Source organism: Salvia splendens, chromosome 15, assembly GCF_004379255.2.
Source record: "Salvia splendens isolate huo1 chromosome 15, SspV2, whole genome shotgun sequence".
In the NCBI taxonomy this organism is placed as follows: domain Eukaryota; kingdom Viridiplantae; phylum Streptophyta; class Magnoliopsida; order Lamiales; family Lamiaceae; genus Salvia; species Salvia splendens.
Genome location: NC_056046.1, coordinates 9,801,120 through 9,822,157, shown reverse-complemented (window position 1 = coordinate 9,822,157; position 21,038 = coordinate 9,801,120). Strand labels below are relative to the sequence as shown.

Genomic DNA, 21,038 nt, shown 5'->3' with positions numbered 1-21,038 from the left:
TTGTGAACGATGTTAAAAATTAATTGTCACGTTATATGGGAGTTTGAAAAGTTATTATTAAGTAGAGTAAGATTAAAATTGGTTCTAAATATATAGTCAGAATACAAATTTGGTCTAAAATATTCACTTTTTAAAAATCGGGTCCTAAATATTTGAAATAGTTGTCGAAGTGGTCATTTTTTAACGATTCCGTTAAAAACTAACGGTCATCGTCCAATTAATGATTTTTTTAACTTAATTAATATACTAATGCATAATTAATTAAACAAAATTAAATATTTTTTTTAAAATGCTAAGAAATTCCAAAATCGATTCTCTCTCTCTTCTTCCTTCTATTCCATCTCTCTTCTTTCTTCCCAAATCGAACTCACTCTCTTCTTCTCTTCGGCGCTCAACGCCATCGCGTCTTTCCGTCTCTCTGCTCGCTCATCCACAACTCGCCGTCATTGTGTGTTTCTCCGCATTATTGTTGTCCACCATTCTTGTTGCCATCAACCCCCATTCATTTCGGTCCTCCTCATCTCTCTCTCAATTTTCTTTCTCAGGGGTCAGGCGTTGTTATCTCTCTGCCGACGCCATCGCTGTTGGAAGATGGTTTCGTTTCCGTCGCCTCTACCTGCTCGTTGTCAGTCGAGCAGTATTGCTGCTCCACGACCTCATCGCCACTGCTCTTGCCTCGGTCCAGCCCATTGTCATCCTCTCCCCCGTCTCCCAGCTCCACCATGAATGCCCTCTCGTCTCTTCCTCCTTCTCAATCAATCTTACCCAAATTCATATCTTTCTCTAATCATTTTCTGGAACCTTAACTGTCCGTCGCAGCTCAACAATTCAATCTCTCTCTCTCTCCTTTAAATTTCCGCTGCGGTGCTGCCTTATGTGTAGGATGTTTGTGGTTGATTTTGGCAAGTTGAGGAGATAGAACTTGAGGGTGGTTTTGACTTTTCTTCAAATCCAGGCCCATTTGAATTTTTGGCCTTGGAAGTAGTCTGTGTTCTCCTCGCTACGTTCCATAGTGTTATTCATGTGTTTCTCCTTTTCGGGGCTTGCTGATCTTGAGGCGGCGGGTGCTGGGGCTAATTTGGAAGCCGAGATAGGCGGCGACGGCATAGATTTCTGGAGCGGAGGCCTCTATTTTGATTTTATGTTATTAAATTATTATGCATCATCATTATACTAATTAAGTCAAAAAATCGTTAATTGAGCGTTGACCATCAGAAATTAACAGTTCCGTAAAAGAAAGACCACTTCGACAACGATTTCAAATGTTTAGGACCTGATTTTCAAAAAGTTAATGTTTTGGACCAAATTCGTATTCTGACCCTAATTTTAAGACTAATTTTGACTTTTATTCTATAAAGTAAAGTGGGAAATATATATTATGTGGGTGAATAATAAAGGTGCGTTAAAAGGAAATATATAATATAGTGTGAGACAATCTGAAAAACTTATGAGCCACCAATACATCATAGTTATGAAATAAGATGTGATAAATTTGAATAGACATCATTTTTATATATATTATTACTAAGGAAAAAATTGATTATATATAACATCGTATCACGCACTACAATGATAACGTATGGAGTATATAATTATACTAATATTTTATTACACGTATTTTTAATAATTAATTAGTCATAAACTTATAGTAGTCTCTGATCGCAATCGTGATTCATGACTAATCAATCTATATAAATATGAAGCTTGAATTACCTAGAAATTCCTCTTCCCCTGCCTGCAAACGAAGGTACTTCACGTAGTAGTAATATTAGTTTTATAAAGAAGTATAGTAAATATTAGTTTTAATGCACGGTTGAAAAAAGTAAAGATGTAAAAAGAGAAATAATTAATATATTAGTGTTGAATAGGTTTCACTTATTAGTGAGAAATAATTGAGATACGGAAATCTTTTGGCCTGTGGAATATGTTCGTTCACAACGTTAGGTACCTAAGCCTTCTTCAAACACTCTTTTAGCTTCATTGTGAAATTCAATTAAAAAGCATTTTTTAACGCCAAATTCGATTATTTCGACCAAATTGTTTAGATCCCAACTTACGAGTTAGTTCGCCTAATTAGACAATATTTCCATAAAGTATAAAAAAATAAAGAGATATTAACAGTATAATGTTGGCCTAATTTTCAAACTAGCATCATAGGGTGCTATTGGGCCGGTAGTGTTTCGGGTGTCCATCCAAAATCACCCGACCCGAAACCCAAATCCGAGTAATCAAACAACCCGTCTATCGCCACGTATTCACCGTTGCCGCTCCCATAGTTCGACTCCGACTCCCCGAGTCCCAACTCGAACGAGTCATAACCCGGCACCTCCCAGAACTCGCTCCCGAGTTCAGACGAGTCAGACTCAACATGGACCAACTCAGTCACCCCATCACCCTCCAAAGAAGAGGAAGAAGACGCTGTCGGCGGAAGCCCGAGCTCATCATCAGAAGCCTCCAGCAAATACCCTAGATCCGGCCGCGAATCACCGGAATCCGACGTGAGATCGACCAATTCGACAGCTTCCCCACCGACGGCGGAAGGAGAAGCGATGATTTCCTCCTCGAAGCTCTTAATGAACAAGTCGAGATCCTGAGCTGCGGCGCAGAACTCGACCTCGTCATCAAATCCATCTAGGAGATTCTCCCGGAGCCGCTTCACCTCCGGCGAGTAAATCTCCAGCTCCGCCTCCTTCGATTCACATCGCCCCCTCTTCTTCTCATTCAAGCCCTCCATCGATAACAGAAATAGTGTAGAGAGAGAAACAAATGCGTGTGGTGTGATGAGAGAGTAAAATGGGTGATGGAATATATAGGGGGTGAAAATGGGGGTAATGATGGTGACGTGGGAAATCAGAGGGGGCAAAATCACGGGCGCCGTGTCTGCTTAGGGACAAAAGGTGATTCGCTAACCCCAGGTGCCCCATAATCCGGCCCGACATCGCTATGGAGGGGTTCAAACACGGTACCTTTGCGGCCCATTAGGTGGGAGGAACTTACACTGGTAACCAGCACACAAGGAGCCACCACAGTGGTGAAACTCCCACACTGCGGCTGCCAGCATTCGATCCTGTCTGCTTAGGGACAATCTACCACCCAGGAACCAACTGAGTTAAGCCCGTGCGGGCAGGGGCGCCGTGTCTGCTCATCTGCTGTCTCGTAGTCTTCGTGTTCACTTTTTCTTTTCTCGTTTCTCTGGAATTTATGACTCGGGACTCATTAACTGGATTTGAATGTGTATTTGGCGTCCGGCTCTGTGGGGCGACTGTGGGAATAGTCAAATTCTTTTTTCCTTTTTTAAAATTTGATGTGAGTTGGGGCGTAAACGTAAATGAGGTTGGCCGTCCGCACCGATGAGAGCGATCCAACGCGAAAAATGTGACGTGTTTTGTTTTTTATGAAAATTATAGGGATATTTCGCCCACTCGATTTAGGATTTTTAGATGGGAAACGGTTTGAGGAATCCGCTACTTTAAATGTGAAGATGGAAATTTCATTACATTGCACTTAACTTATTCACTAATAAATATGAGATGGATGTAACTCGTCGCCTTCCATTTTCTTTTGTCACGTTTGATAACTAAATTTTCGATAATTACAATTCATGACCATACGTTTGTCGGTTGTATTTGACAGGTTTATAAGTTTACAAAAAAAAAATTTGAACTTTGCTAAGGTATAATTTTAATTCGTACTCCCTCTATTTTTTTTATTTTAGTCCGTCTGCGACTTTTACCATAAATGGTAATAGGGTCATACATTCCACTAATTCATTTCACTCACATTTCATTTAAAACTAATATATACAAGTGGGACACTTACTTCACTAACTTTTTTCCACCAACTTTTTTTAACATTTCTTAAAACTCGTGCCGCCCATGAATGAAACTCATAATGGCGGACGGATGAAGTAATATTTAAAAATACTTATCGTTTAAAGTCCATTAAAATAAATAATACCTACACAATATAAGACATCTGAATTAAAGATATGAAAATCTTATGACAATGTTTTAAAAATCGGACCGGTAAGTGAACCGGTGAAGCTACTGGTTCATGGTTCAACCGGTCGGACCTGTTTAAACACTGGTCGAACCGTTTTACTGTTACAAATATGTATAATTCAATTTATAATGTAAAATATAGTGTCCAATATAATAAATAATAAAATATGATCAATAATGTATCACAAAAACATTCAACCTTACAAATAATTAGTATATATACAAATATAATGTAAAAATCATGGATTAAATATGTCCGGTCAATGGATTTTGACCAAATAATAAATGTGACGAGACATTTAATTTTGTGAAATTAAATGATATAGCGTCGATCTACATTTTACGTAGATAAATGTAGTATATTCACTTTCTCAAATCCGATTTCCGGTGAGTGAGAAATAGTGGATTAAAGTTGGGCATAATTAGCTTTTAATTAAAGCTTGGCGTTTGAACTTAGGGAATAATTGACTAGTGTTAATTATCCCACATAGGAGAAGTAACACATATTTTAATGTGCTTAAATAAAGTGACTTTATGTTACTTAATAATTATAGTGGACCAAGATGGGTGAAAGAGCTCACACGCACGCGCCGCCCGCCCGCCCGCCCGAGCCCGAGCCCATGCTCGAGGTCGCGGTCGCGGGCCTCGGGCCGGGGCCCGAGTCGGTCTCGGTCTCGGACTCAGACTCGATCTCGGACTTGGATTTTGGCAATTGGTCTTTAGGCTCGGGTCTGGACCCGTAATAATCTTTTTATACCACCGCTGAGTCAGCAATCCAAGTGGCTTGACACGTCGTCAAGCGTGGCACAGTCAAAGCTGCCACGTGAGAAAAGCACACGCTCCACACGCGAATGACACACTCCTGCCACACGCTTGTAACCGCCGAAGGTTACGAATCTGCCATGATGAGCCTTCATGGCTTGGTTGACCCTGCATGGTGGCTTGGCCTATAAATAGGCTAGTCATTCCACTGCATTAGACACACATTTTACACCATTCACAAGCATAAGCTCTCTCCCTCTCTCTGCATTGTTTTTCTGTCGAAAGCTCTGCTCTCTCCTCCATCCAGTTCGCCGGAGCTCTGTTGATTGCGGTGCTGCTTCACCATAGACGTAGCCGTTTTACCTTTGGGGACGACACGCCAAACCGAGAGCACTACCGGGGCGTATCTCGTCTTGCGGGAAGAGGACTCCTCGACTCGGCTAAACACTGTTCACGGTTCTTTGTTTCGATTCTTTCATTATAATTCAGTTTCAGTTTTCCATTCTGTATTCCTTCTTTTGGGTTGTATTACGCCCTGTTGTTATCTCTTGTAATCCCAGAAACCAACAATCGCAAGACGAGATATAACTTGCCTTTGAAGGAATTTGGACCATAAAACTGAACTAAAACTTTCGAAACTAAAAACACCTTTTGCTGGAGATGTCGACTGAATCCAACACCGCTGCTTCTACCTCCGCCGCCGCCATTTCCTCCAACATGGCGACCACTAGACCTGTCAACATTTCGTCGATTCCGACGATGATGCCCACTCCCGGGCACTATCCATCTTCATCAACAACCCTGTGGGAGTTTATTAACCCCCTTGGGCACACTGGTGGATCCACCTCGAGTGGATCGGTTGGTTCCACTTTTAGTGGTTCCTTCGGATCCTTTAATGGATTGAGTGCTGGGGCCTTCGGGTCTCACACGAATATTGGGGCCTTCGGGTCTCATGCGGGTGCTAGTCTCTTCGGGGATAGTACTTCGGGGATAGTACGATCATGGCAGACTCTATGCCCAACATGAATGGTGGGGGCTCTATGCCCAACCATGTTGTTGGCTCCTTCGGGGGCAACGGAATTGGTTCTTTCCATGGACCAAGTGCGGCACCTTTGGCACCAAGAATGATGCCACCTGCCGAGAAGCCACCAAAGTTTGTAGGATCTAACTTTAAGTGGTGGTACCAAAAGATGTTGTTCTACTTGACAACATTGGGCGTCGCCAACTTCCTCATGGAAAACGAGCCGTCTGCGCCAAGCGACCAAGAGACTAGGCTCGAAGTCATGGCGGACTATGAAGCTTAGAGGAAAGAAGATTATCTTTGTAAAAATTTCATTCTAAGTGTTTTAGATGATAGTTTGTACAATGTATACTCCAATGTAACCACATCTAAACAAATGTGGGAAAGCCTAGAAAAGAAGTATAGCATAGATAATGCTGCAGGTACTGAACAAGTTGTAGCATCCAAGTTTATGGACTCCAAGATGGTCGACTCTCGACCCATTATGGAACAAGTCCAAGAGCTCCAAATGATCATCCACGCATTAGAGGCTGAAGGGATGACCTTGCCCAACAAATTCCTAAGGTGCACGATCATTGACAAGCTTCCTCCTAGTTGGAAGGACTTCAAGAGCTATCACAAGCACAAGCGAAAGCAGATGACCCTTGAAGACATGATCGTGAAATTGCGCATTGAGGCTGATGTGCGCAAAAGCGACAAAAAGGCTAAGGGCTTCACCCCACTTGAAGCCAAAGTCAATCTGTTGGAGCGGGGCTGTCCCTCCAACAAACGCCATCGCCCAAATCATCCAAGCGACAAAGGGAAGGGAAAGCAGCCTATAAAGAAGTTTGAAGGCGATTGCTACAAATGTGGCAAACCGGGCCACTTTGCAAAGGACTGCCGCAGCAAGAAGAAGAAGCCGACTGCCCACGTCGTTGAGAAGGAGTTCAAGGACTGGGATGAAAACGACCTCATTGTTGTGGTCACTGAAGAGGTTAACCTTGTTGATAACAAGGGTGGCTGGTACATCGACACCGGCGCTACTGCTCATGTCTGCTCAGATAGGAGCAAGTTTGCCTCCTACACTGCTGTTGAAGGGAGGAAGATCAACATGGGGAATCAAGCATAGTCCGAAATCCTCGGTGTTGGCAACATGATTCTCATGATGACGTCTGGCGTCACAATCACTTTGAAGGATGTGCTGCATGTCCCGGACATCCACAAGAACCTAGTGTCAGGATCAATACTAGTTAATAAGGGGTTTAAACTTGTATTTGAGTCTGATAGGTTTGCATTGTACAAGTTTGGAAAGTCACTCAGAAAAGGTTATTTGACCGAGTCTTCAAATTTATGGCATTGTAGATTGGGACATGTAAATTCAAAAGCCATCAAAAGATTAGTAAATTTAGATTTACTAAAGGCTAATGAAGTGGATACTCAAGATAAATGTGAAATTTGTCTTGAAGCAAAAATGACTAAGTTGCTGTTTCACTCGGTGGAACGAAGCACAAAACCCCTTGAATTAATTCACACGGACGTATGTGATTTAAAGATGGTGCAAACTAGAAGTGGTAAAAAAGTACTTTATCACTTTCATAGATGATTGCACAAGGTATTGTTACATTTATCTTTTAAGAAGTAAAGATGAAGCAATAGAAGCGTTCAAAAATTATAAGAACGAAGTTGAGAATCAACTTGGTTGTGAAATCAAAACGATTCGAAGCGATAGAGGAGGCGAATATGTAGCCCCGTTTGAGGAGTTATGCAACGCAAGTGGTATAATCCATCAAACGACTGCACCATATTCACCACAATCTAATGGTGTTGCAGAACGCAAAAATCGAACTCTAAAAGAGATGATGAATGCAATGCTTCTGACTTCAGGATTACCACATAACATGTGGGGGGAAGCTGTATTGACAGCCAACTATATCTTGAATAAAATCTCTCTCAAAGGAAAAGATGTTACTCCTTATGAGTTGTGGAAGGGAAGGAAGCCATCCTACAAATACCTCAAAGTGTGGGGGTGTTTGGCTAAGATGATGGTTCCTCCGCCCAAAGAAGTTATAATCGGACCTAAAACGGTTGATTGCATCTTCATTGGATATGCACTTAATAGTAGTGCATATCGATTTGTTGTTCACAAGTCTGAAATATCGACTATTACTGTAGGAACAACAATTGATTCAAGGAATGTTGTATTTCTCGAAAATACATTTCCTTGCAAAGACAAGGAAAAAGTCTTAACCAATTCTGAGACAAGAATTGGAGAATAAGCCACTAGTTCTAAACCAGTGGAGATTGAAGCCACTAGTTCTAAATTAGTGGATGAGGAACCTAAATCGCGCAAGCGTGCATGGCCCGATCCAAGTGATACAGTACTAAGACGTGGTAGTAGGGTCAGAACACCAAAAGCATTTGGTCCTGACTACATTGCTTTTATGTTAGATGAAGAACCGACATCTATAAAAGTAGCCTTCGATGGCCCAGACGGGTTACATTGGAGAGCAGCTGTTCAAAGCGAAATTGATTCAATTTTGCTAAACCACACTTGGGTGTTGGTAGATCTACCCGAAGGTGCGAAACCTCTAGGTTGCAAATGGGTACTTAAAAGGAAATTTAAGGTCGATGGAACAGTGGATAAGTATAAAGCCCGACTAGTAGTAAAGGGTTTTAAACAAAAGAAAGGACATGACTTCTTCGATACCTATTCACCTGTAACAAGGATTACATCTATCCGAGTGCTTCTCGCTATTGCTGCATTGTACAATCTTGAGATTCATCAAATGGATGTAAAGACCGCGTTTCTAAATAGTGAACTAGAAGATGAAATCTATATGGAACAACCCGAAGGGTTTGTAGTACCTGGACAAGAGAAAAAAGGTATGCAAGCTCGTAAAGTCTCTATATGGATTGAAACAAGCGCCATTGCAATGACACTTGAAGTTTGATAATGTGATGTTATCAAATGGGTTCAAGATCAACGAGTGCGACAAATGTGTCTACAGCAAGAGCAATAATAACGGTCATGTTATAGTGTGTCTATACGTTGATGATAAGTTAATCTTGGGTAGCAACACTCAAGTAATTAACGATACAAAGGTCATGTTAAAGAGAAACTTTAACATGAAAGACATGGGTCTAGCCGATGTAATTCTTGGAATGAAGATTCTAAGAACGTCGGATGGAATCATCTTAACACAATCACATTATGTTGAGAATATTTTGAACAAATTCAAAGCCTATGATGGCGCGCCGGTTAAGACTCCAATTGAACTCGACGTTCACTTGAACAAAAACAAAGGCGAGCCCGTTGCACAAGAAGAGTATGCACGGGTCATCGGATGCATTATGTACTTAACTAATTGCACTCGACCTGACATTGCTTGTGCCGTGAACAAGTTGAGTCGTTACACGAACAATCCAAGCAAAGAGCATTGGAGAGCTCTTGTGAGGGTTTTGAGATATTTAAAACATACTGAAAATCATGGGCTACACTTCTCGAGATACCCCCGGTACTTGAAGGGTACTGTGATGCAAATTGGATATCCGACAATAGAGACTCACTTTCAACAAGTGGATACGTCTTTACTATTGGGGGTGGTGTTGTATCGTGGAAATCCACAAAACAGACATGTATAGCCCGATCAACCATGAAATCGGAGTTCATCGCCTTAGACAAGGCGGGTGAGGAAGCCGGTTGGCTTAAGAACTTCCTTGAAGATATTCCATGTTGGTCTAAGCCAGTGCCATCAGTGCTGATCCACTGCGATAGCCAAGCGGCTATTGGAAGGGCAAACAATGGTTTCTATAATGGTAAGTCTCGACATATACGTCGACGACATAACACCATGAGACATTTGATCACAACAAGAGTGATTACAATTAACTACGTGAAGTCAATAGATAATCTAGCAGATCCGCTAACCAAAGGGTTAAACCGTGATCAAATGAATAAGTTGATAGGGGGAATGGGTTTGAAATCCACAAACTAAAGAATTATCATAGTGGTAACCCAACCATGATGACTGGAGATCCCAAGAACTTGGTTCAAAGGGACAACTAAGCTATGAGAGTTCATGAAAAACACTCAACTATATCTATTTCATAGAGAGCAATAGAGTGTTGGAGAACTTGCCTAGTGGTAAAGGCTAAGTCTATGACTTTTAATGGTTCTTAAGGATCTCAAAGAGATGGAGTTCTCAAAGAGACCAAGTATGGCAAGGTACTTGACTAAGAATCACCTATGTAAGTGCGAAGTGTGGTCGCTTCATAAAACGCACTTATGAATCCAAAGTGGTGTCCAAGACCGCAATGGACACAAAACGTGAGAACGGATGAGGTTGAGGTGTTTAAGCGTTAACACCATTGTCTCGGTGCACGTTGTGGGGGATTAGTTCAAAGCATCGCGCTACTAAGTCACATGTGTATCCGATGGTATCGACTATGGAGGGTTCAAAGCCAACAACTACCTATCCTTATGCTTATATACCTCTCAAGGGTTGAGCTTGTGTCTGCATGCATATGCATTCGGCTATTTCCACTCATGTGGGGGATTGTAAAAATCATGGATTAAATATGCCTAATCAATGGATTTTGACCAAATAATAAATGTGACGAGACATTTAATTTTGTGAAATTAAATGATATAGCGTCGATCTACATTTTACGTAGATAAATGTAGTATATTCACTTTCTCAAATCCGATTTCCGGTGAGTGAGAAATAGTGGATTAAAGTTGGGCATAATTAGCTTTTAATTATAGGTTGGAGTTTGAGCTTAGGGAATAATTAACCAGTGTTAATTATCCCACATAAGAGAAGTAACACATATTTTAATGTGCTTAAATTAAGTGACTTTATGTTACTTAATAATTATAGTGGACCAAGATGGGTAAAAGAGCCCACACGCGCGCACACGCAAGCCGCCGCCGCCCGCCCGCCTGCCCGCTTGAGCCCGAGCCCGTGCTCGTGGTCGGGCTCGGGCTCTGACTCGGTCTCGGGCTCGGGCTCGAGCTCGGGCTCAGTCTCGGGCTCGGGCTCGGGCTCAGTCTCGGTCTCGGTCTCGGTCTCGGTCTCGATCTCAATCTTGGACTTGGACTTGGTTTTGGTCTTGGTCTTGGTCTTGGATCTTGGCAATTGGTCTTTGGGCTCGGGTCTGGACCCGTAATAATCTTTTTAGACCACCGCTGAGTCAGCAATCCAAGTGGTTTGACACGTCGTCAAGCGTGGCACAGTCAAAGCTGCCACGTGAGAAAAGCACACGCTCCACATGCGAATGGCACACTCCTGCCACACGCTTTTAACCGCCGACGGTTACGAATCTGCCATGATGAGCCTTCATGGCTTGGTTGACCCTGCATGGTGGCTTGGCCTATAAATAGGCTAGTCATTCCACTGCATTAGACACACATTTTACACCATTCACAAGCATAAGCTCTCTCTCTCTGTGCATTGTTTTTCTGTCGAAAGCTCTGCCCTCTCCTCCATCCAGTTCGCCGAAGCTCTGTTGATTGCGGTGCTGCTTCACCAGAGACGTAGCCGTTTTACCTTTGGGGACGACACGTCAAACCGAGAGCACTACCGGGGCGTATCTCGTTTTGCAGGAAGAGGACTCCTCGACTCGGCTAAACACTGTTCACGGTTCTTTGTTTCGATTCTTTCATTGTAATTCAGTTTCAGTTTTCCATTCTGTATTCCTTCTTTTGGGTTGTATTACGCCTTGTTGTTATCTCTTGTAATCCCAGAAACCAACATATAAAACATTAAAATTTAGTGAATATAATAAAATATACAAATTGTTAGTTAGTTGTGAATAAAAAATAAATATTTTATATATAAAAATAAATCAAATTTATATTAATTCAAAAAAAGTGTGTGTGGTGGAATAATCGAACACAAATTATTAGTTAGTTTAAACAAAAGTATACTTTAATATCAATAGTTAGGCTACATAAATTAAATATATGCTATAAAAATATATATTTAGTAAATAATAAACTATAATAAATAAATATATTGAAAAAATCGAATCTTACTCCCTCCGTCCCATGTTGTTCGCACTTTTCATTTTAGGCCGTAAATTTGGGATTGATTTTTTAGTGTAATTAAATTAGAATTTTAAGTGTACTGAGACACCACTTAATAAAGGAGCTCTTAACTTAAACTAACATATTAATTGAATGCATTAATTCTAACTTAAACTATAAATAGTGTAAGGAGTTTGTGACGAGCTGAAAAGCAACAGTGCAAGTAACATGGGACCGAGAGAGTATAATATAACGATAGTACTAAGCGTTACAGTAATAATATAGTAACTAGGAAAGTATAGATAAAATTTAGAGGATGATAATTATATGTATCATAATAAATAATTACATAAAAAATATAAAATAAATGAAATATTAGTTTGTTTAAATAAAAATATTAATATTCTATGTATAACATTGTTTAATGTTCTTATTTTTCCATGTAGGGCTTGTGGTGGAGTGCTTAAGCTCTTGTTAATTGGAGTGGAGGTCATGAGTTCTCAAGCCCTTCCAAGAACAAGTTTTTAAAATTTTGAACACAAAAAAACAAAAACCGGTTTCCAGCCAGACCGGTCCAACCGGCCGGTTCAAACGGTTCTCGGTGGTTCAACCTCACACTGGTCTAAATAGGTAAATCGGACCAGACTACCTACCGGTTCACGGTCGGACCGGTCGAACCGGCCGATCCGGTCCGGTTTTTAAAACACTAATCTTATGAGATTACGTGAAACGATTTTTTAGCAATACAGAGTATATGTTGGAATAATACATTGCAATTGGGGATATATATTCCAACACGTATCACAATTCACAACATCTATGTGATAGTGTAGTACGCCAAAGTGGGCGGCAAATTAATGGCGTTCCGCTCCCGTCACGTTTATATTACTCGAAGCTTCGGAAATTTGTACTAGTAGATTGGAATATATTCGTTGCGTGAAAATTGAAATGCTGCTATAATAAATAATAGTACTAATAGTTTATTTATGTGGGGAAGCAAGCCGCAGGCTATTGCTGAAGAAATTGAAGTAGTTATGGTCAGAATCGTGTGCTCAACTATACAAATTCAATTGGATAATTTATTCGCCCAACTCTTTTCCACCTAATTTAAAAATATGGTTCATATTTATCGACCTGAATAAATTCAAACCCATAATTATATTGACTACTATTGAATACGCGAATCCATTCCGGAGCCTGATACTATTCTAGATAATGTTTGTATAAATAATTGTAGTTTCTCTTGTAATTGTTTAAAGCCATAAATTTAATGCGTGACATGTTTCACTGTACTGTACATCTTTTACCATATAATAATATATTAATATCGTGTTTAGTAGGATGTATTAAAATAGTCATAACATAAATATTTGGTCAAATAAAATAAATTATGATATAGTACTCCATTTATTATGATTTTACATATACCGAAAGTATATGAAAGTATTACTTATAATAAAGTATAGAATATCAATACATTCTTGAGTTAAAATTTCGTCTAATGTTAATTAATTTAATTTATTAACTGATTTGATATTTATATGCTCCGACTCATTTTGGTTATTAGTCAAATCAAATGAATCCCAGTGTGATTTATGTTTGATTTTTTCAGTTTTTAATTATCCTCTACAATTTAGACCATCCGCATCGGCGTCTTGATACGGGCTCGGTTTCGTCCCGGCGAGACGAGACTGCATCGAGATGGCGATGAGGGTGTTTCGTCGCGTCTCGTAGCTCGGGGGGAGGGGTGGTTGGTGGGCTGTCTCGCTATTCTCGTCGGCCACGTGGCTAGCAGCGGTTGGGGCGTGACGCCCACTCACCGGCTCTGTGAGTGGGCGTCGATTTTAGACCATTTTTAATTATTATTTTTTAATTTGAAAAATAAATATAAAAAAAATTGACCGTTTTTTTGGCCGTTGCCGACTATCGGCTATGGATCTGGCATGCATACTTCGGGGTCCCCAGATCGAACAACGACATAAACGTGCTCCGTCAATCCGACCTCTTCGCCGAAGTTTTGGATGGTAAAGCGTCGACCATCAACTTCATCGCTAACAACCGATGGTATAAAATGGGGTACTATCTTGCCGACGGCATCTACCCGAAGTGGCCAACCTTCGTGAAGACGTGCAACAGACCTTTGAACGCAAAGCAGGCTCTTTTTGCGCTGAAGCAGGAGGCTGCTCGCAAGGATGTGGAGAGGGCGTTCGGGGTTCTACAAGCGCGCTTCAACATAATCAAAGCCCTGGCTCGTACGTGGTTCATGGAGAGTATGGTCGACATCATGTATATGTGCATAATCTTGCACAACATGATTGTCCAAGATGAAGGACCAGAGGCGGGAAATTGGTTCGACCCTGAAGCCCTCGGAAGCTCTATACAAGAACGGTTGTCTATTCGGGCAAGGACACGTGACTCTACCGCCCACGCCCAACTCCAAGATGATCTAATGGAGCACATTTGGGTAAAATTTGGCGGAGGAAATTATTAAATTATGTATTTTTAATTTTTTTATGATTTTATGAATTTTATGTTGTAATTTTATTTTATTTAATGAAATGTGTTTTTATTAATTGAATTTGTTGAAAATAAAATAAAAAATGAAATTGAATGAATAGTAACTTAAGAGACGATTAAGGGACCGATAAGATATGGAGGGTTGCAGGTTCCGTCCCTTAGTTAAGAGATGGAGTGAAAAAGTACAGTGGGGCCCAAGAATAGTAATTTAAGAGACGGTTAAGGTTAAGGGACAGCGTTGCAGATGGCCTAATACGCATGATATGCCAAAATGAGATGATTAAAAAACAGTGAGAATTTTGGTTTAAACTTAAAATTATTATTTTTCGATATTAATGTGCCTAATAAAATTTTTGTGGGCGGCTAATAAGTTAGTGGTGTTTAATTAGTCTAGTCTTCCCACTAATCAAACTTTGTCCTTCTCATAGTGTTTTATAAAGTTTATAAAAAATAGAAATATAATTAGTAAGATTGACCAGCAACAAAGACGTTGAAAATATGATAGTCACGAAAAGCATGCTATATTGCACGAAATGGTTGAAACATGTTTATTGCTCAAGCTAGTGTTATTGGAATCAATCAAGATAGGATAGTTACAGTTAGAAAGCATTAATGCAAACGTCTCTCTCCAAATTGAATTATTCTTGCTTCACAAAATGTTACTCCCTCTGTCCGATAATAGATGACATATTTAGAAAATAATACGAGATTTTAGGAGATATTATTTCGTATGTTAGGTGGAAAGAAAAAATAGTATATTTATATTAATGTGTGAGAGAGCTTTTCCAAAAAAAAATATGTGACATATTTTATGGAACAAACTAAAAAGAAAAGCGTGATATTTATTATGGGACAGAAGGAGTAAAAAGAAGCATCAACAATAAAATTTACTTGTTAGACGGAATTATAAATTCGTATTATTGAATGTTTGTGATGGACCTTATTTAGGCAATCTATTATTTCTAGCCCATGCAGCAAAGTTATTTGGGCTGAGCCCAAATCTCTTCTCTCTATCGCCTGATTGCTGCCACCTGTCCTCTCACCCGGATCATGATTTTGGGTTGTTGGATTGAGGTGTGTGTTTGTTATGTGGGAGGCAACTCTTCGGTTCTCACTCACTCTATATTCTCTCTCTCTCTACTCACTCGATTCAGTGTGTGCTCTCTCTTCTCTCTTCATCTCCGATGACTTCTCCGGCGGTTTCTTTGAGTGATAGACCGGTGGCTTTGCTGGTGAAGGCAACTACTTCGGTTGCCGGTGGGTTTGTGAGATCTAGGGTTTTGTGTATGAAAGTTCTGGTGCGAGGTTATGTTCTGTGGTTCTAGATCTGGTGTGAAGGAGTTGTGTGGTGTTGATTTCTACGGTGTGAGGTTAATCACTAGTGGATTCGATGGTGCTCCCTTGGGTCTGGTTTCCGGAGAATAGATTTGTTCTATAGGCGGGTGGCTGAGTCATCGCCTTGATCTATTTTGTGTTTTTCTTGACTTGTGAACTTTTGGGTAATTGCTTTAGATCCGAGAGGATTTTGTTTGGTGTTACTAACAAGTGTGTTCAGTGTGCATGCTGGTGAGAATCAAGAAGCTAGCTAGGGTTTCTTTCTGGTTGTAATAGCTAGCTAGTAATCCCTTGTAACCAAGCTTGTAATCCTGATTAAAATCAGTCGCATGGTTGAGAGTTTGACTGAGTTCTCTTGTATGAAGAACAAAAAGGTCTTGATAATTAGTGAATGCGAACTGGTCGGATCCCTACACGTATTAGGTTCATTACCGACACAAATTATCATGTAATGTCACGAGTGATTGTGCCAAATTTTATGACTGGTCATGTAGTCTCATATATACAAATTTTATCACCATTCATGCATACTTTTGTTTGTGCTGTGAAGATCTTCTTTATAGAACAATTAAGAAAAATTAAAAGTTTGCCATTTGTCAATTAAATTTTATAGTTACATTTGGAAGTTTTAAAATTATTACATCCACGTTCCATAGAAAATTTGTCTTCTTGGGCTCTAAATTGGAACAGAGAAAATTTTGGGTTCTTAGCTTAGAATAATGGAATTAAAGAAAATCTAGAACATCTGCTACTTTTCTTTTTATCATCTTTTATACGTAAGACTTTGTTTCCAATATGAATCCCCCTTTATCAACTACTTTTTATATTTTTAAATGATTGATCCGTCACCCGCCCTGCGTTAAAAACATGTTTATTGTTTTTTTTTATTTTTATTTTTAATAATAGATTTAAACCATTTGTTAAACCGTCATTGCGAACATATGAGTTTTTTTAGTTATGTTGATTGTTTTGTTGGGTAGAGTCTTATTAGTTTATATTTTAGGATTTATTTAATTGTTTTCTGGTTGAAATAGGAGTCTTATTTTCTTGTTCTTAGTAGAGGATTGTTCATTTTACAAGAACGCTTACCCACCCTTGGAAATGTCTCCGTGGGCCACGATAGACGAGCCTAAAATTTTTCTCAGTTTCAGTACTTTTTGTGAAGATTTTGTATTCTACATAAGAGCATACAGTTGCATCTCAAAAATCTAATACTCCTACTAGTAATAAATTAAAATATTTATATTTATTAAATGAAGCAATATCACATGTCTAGTGGAAAAAATACTCTCTTATAAACCATATTTATCATTGACTAACTAGACTATCCAATTAGTCATCTTTTTTAATACTTATTTAATTACTTTATCCTTTTGTTTTTTCATATTCTCCGTATTACTCCAATTCAACTATAACTTTTTTTATGATAGTTTATTAATGACAACATATTCTCCACTTGTTTTTGTTTTGAGAAAAAATAATAATAAATACTCCTTCCATCCAACAATAAAGTTCTATTTGGTTTGGGCACGAATTTTAAGAAATAGTATAAAGAAAAGTGAGTTAAATAAGTTAGTGAAATGTGAGTCTCATTTAATACTATATTAGTTTTATAATAAAATGTGGATGGAAAAAGTTGGTGGAATATGATGCCTAATTACCATTTATGATAAAAGTGAAATAAAACTCTTATTGTGGGACGTACAAAAATGACAAAATAGGACTCTCACTGTGAACAGAGAAAGTAGTTAAAATGACTCGGAGTGAAGTAAGAGAGAGAATAATGTAGAGAAGACTTTTATCTACATCATTCTTTTTTTTTCTTTCTCTACTTTAACTGTTTATTACTACTACCACCCTTCGTCCCACAATAGAAGTCCTATTTGATTATGACATGAGTTTTAAGAAATGTAAATAAAAGTGGGTTGAATAAGTTAGTGGAGTATGAGCTTCACTTATATATTAGTTTTATAATAAAATGTGAGTCGAATAAGTTTGTGAATGTGGGACTTACTTGCCACTTATGGTAAAAGTTAAATATGACTTATTGTGGGACGGACTGAAATGACAAAATAGTACTCTTATTGTGGGACAAAGCGAGTTATCATTTTTTCAAAATGAGTGCATAAAATGAAATGACTCTACTACTATAGAACGGAAGGAGTATTATTTTTTAATAATACTATAATTGTGCATATTATTATATTTTTATAATTATAAAATTTATAAACAACACAAATAATGACAAACTTTAAAAACAAATAAACAGGAGTACTAAATTAAAATAATTGAAAAGAAGTGCTAAAGAGATAATACTAAAAAAATAATAAGAGATTGTATGGAGAAAATTTGGTTTTTATTTGTGGAGGATGAATATTATGAATGTTGGTCTAATTTTTGTTGTTTGAGGTAATATCAAATATAAATGAAAAATTAATAAAAATAATTGAGCACCAATAATTATGTCCAGCTCCTAGATCCACACTAGGTTACTGAATCGGTAGTCAAATTAAATACACTTAATAGATTGGAAAAAATTAGGCCTCATAAACTCACGTACCATATTCATTTAATAAGAAGATACATTCAATTATACAATGCATAGTGAAATGAGTAGTATAATCATGTTAAGTAAGCTAACAATATAGGAGTAGTACAGTTTTTATAAACAAAAATATAAATACATATTTGACCTAAAATTGTTATTATAGGAGTAGTACTTAGTCCCACCTACGATCATCTCCAAGGGAAGCGGTAAATGGAGATGTAAACTAATATAACTACCATATTTACCTTTTTTCATGAAAAATCAATTTTAAGGGGAGAGGTATTTGAAAAGGTATTATACATTTTTCCATTTTGAAGATTTATGGAGAGGTAAAATCTTATAACTACCATATTTGTATTCTTTTCATGAAAAACCATTCTCTAAAGGGAAAAGTATTTGAGAAGGTATTACACTTTATGTTTTTTAATGCATTTTATACTATTATTTTATTCTTAAAAAATAATTTACCTTTTTCATATATGTAACAACCCGCTAAACCGATATTATTATAAACTATATTATCAGCTTGATTATTTATATAAGTGACTTTTATGCGATTTAAATCTGAGCTACGATATATTGTCGTTGTTTGTTTTGACGTTAGGCAAGAAAATAGAACACGTAAATATATATTACACCTATATGAATATAATAAATTTAATAAATAGAGTCCCAATTTTAATTTTCGATACATCCAACAAAAGTCCAACAAAACTTAATTTATACATCGTACGTTTTTAGAAAACGGGTACTTCAACGCGGAGGACCACGAACTTGGACGAACTATACCTACACCAAATTAAATAAACAATTAAATAAATACTAAAATAATTATTTAAATAATTAAATAAAGCAAAATAAAATAATAAAAAAAGAAAAAAAAAGAAGAGATATGGGCAGATCCTGGAAGATAGGATAAGAATGTTAGCAACTTGCCAGAACCAACTTGCTATCCAAGCCACTTTCATCGCCATCTTTTATACATAGACAATTGTTTTCTTCACCCCACATCACCATCTATTCTCTCTACACACACCAATCCCACAAAACATAGAGGAATCCGAAGAGGGAGATTTCTACAATCCAACAACACTTTACTTCCCTATCAAAAGGTAAACACCAAGTCCTTTCTTTTCTTTCAATATATGTAAGCTTATGCATAATCATAGTATCAACCGAACTAATAGCATATCTCAAGCATTTAACAATTGAACTTTCTCACGGCAAAATCGAAGATACGAATTAACATAAAAATTGGGTAAAAGACTTACCTTTCGGGGTTCAATCGGGGCTGTTCGGGTTGATTTCGGGACGTTTCGGGGTTGGTTCGATGATGAACGATGGCTAGGTTAGACGGACGGCAGCGACGCGCACGAAGGGGGAGGCGACGGGGCCTGGGGCCGCGCGAGGTGACAGCGGCCTCCGCAACGGCAGCTGGCCTGAACGAGAGGGAGATCTGGAGATGACGGCGACGACAGGGGCGTACCCGGCGGCGGAGAACCGGACAACGATGCATCTCCGGTCAGCGGCTACTCGTTTCGGACCACAGCTGAAAGGCGACGCCTCCGTTCCTCCCTCGAATCGACAGCCCCTCCGCGTGAGGAACCTGACGGAGAGCTCGATGCAGAGAGATCTCGACGGAGGGATCTGGCGTGGGTTCCGGCAGCTCGGTGCACTCCAGCTTGGGGGACGCTGACGCCGGAGAAGAGAGAGGCGTGAGGAAGAGAGGCGCCGCTGCTTCTCTATGCCTTTGTTTAGGGATTTCAAATGGGAAGGTGGATTTGGGGAAGAATTGAAATAAAGAAGGTGAATGAGAGAGAGATACGATGGATGAAGGGGAGTATAATTGAGGGGGATGACTTTTAATTGGGCCACTTTAATTAATTAAAGGGAATTGGGCCTAGAATTTAATTAAGGGAATAAATGGGCTGCCTCATTTAATTGTTGAATTGGACCGATAATTAAATAAATCATTGAGTTGATAATTAAATTAATTGTGTAGAATTATTTAATTAATTCTCGGGATAAATCGATGTACAAATAAGTTACCCCAAGTTTCGAAATAAATGTATTTGCGAGGGGAAATACTTGCGATAATTTAATTTTGCACTTTTATAATTTTTGGGATTTTAATTCGATATCGTGGAGGGAAACACGAGGAGCCAACGGAGGAATTATAGGCGTAAGCGGCCGACCGGCATCGCCGCGCGACGCCTCGGGCGACCGCTAAGGAAATGGAAAGAAAGAGGGAGACAACGTTCTCAAGTCACAAAAAAATAATTAAGTTTAATAAAGAAGTGCTATTAATTAAATTTTTCTAATTTAATTAATATGCAAGTTTCTAAAATTTTCTAACGGTGAACAAATGATAAAAGAAATAAAGTAGGGGCATGCATTCCTATAAGTATGTGAATTTCTCGAGTCTTATTAGTACGTTGTTTATTTTCAAAAGGCTATCTCCGTGAGTTAAGGGTGGAGTCAGGAAAATTAAAGTTAAGGAGTTTTAAGAGAACGAGGTGAGCTTTCTTATACTAAAATACAAATCGTATTTTGTGAAAACACAAACACATGTTCGTGGATGTTTTAAAGATGTTGTCTTGCCATAAATGTTTTGTGTATGATGCCTATCTGTTTGGCTAAGGCCAAGTGAATTATGAAAGATGATATATGTGAATCGATTCGATTTTGAGTCCTAGTAGGGTGGTGTTCCTACTTGGAACCTCTGACCGTGAACGGCAGAGAAGATGACCGTGGAAGGTGGCCACCTTCCCGGTACATGGAATCCTCTGACATGATGGGCAGAGAAGGTGACCGTGCGAGAACACCATCTCGACGGCACAATGTGAT

At 38.8% G+C, this 21,038-nt stretch overlaps 1 long non-coding RNA gene across 1 annotated transcript; it reads right to left on the bottom strand.

The window, feature by feature from the left end:
* Positions 1-18,804: 18,804 nt before the first annotated feature.
* LOC121766299 lies at positions 18,805-20,403 on the bottom strand. The gene is made up of 2 exons (XR_006042969.1): positions 19,463-20,403; positions 18,805-18,980 (listed from the first exon to the last, which is right to left on the bottom strand). It is a non-coding gene; the product is annotated as an uncharacterized LOC121766299 (long non-coding RNA).
* Between the last annotated feature and the right edge of the window lie 635 nt (positions 20,404-21,038).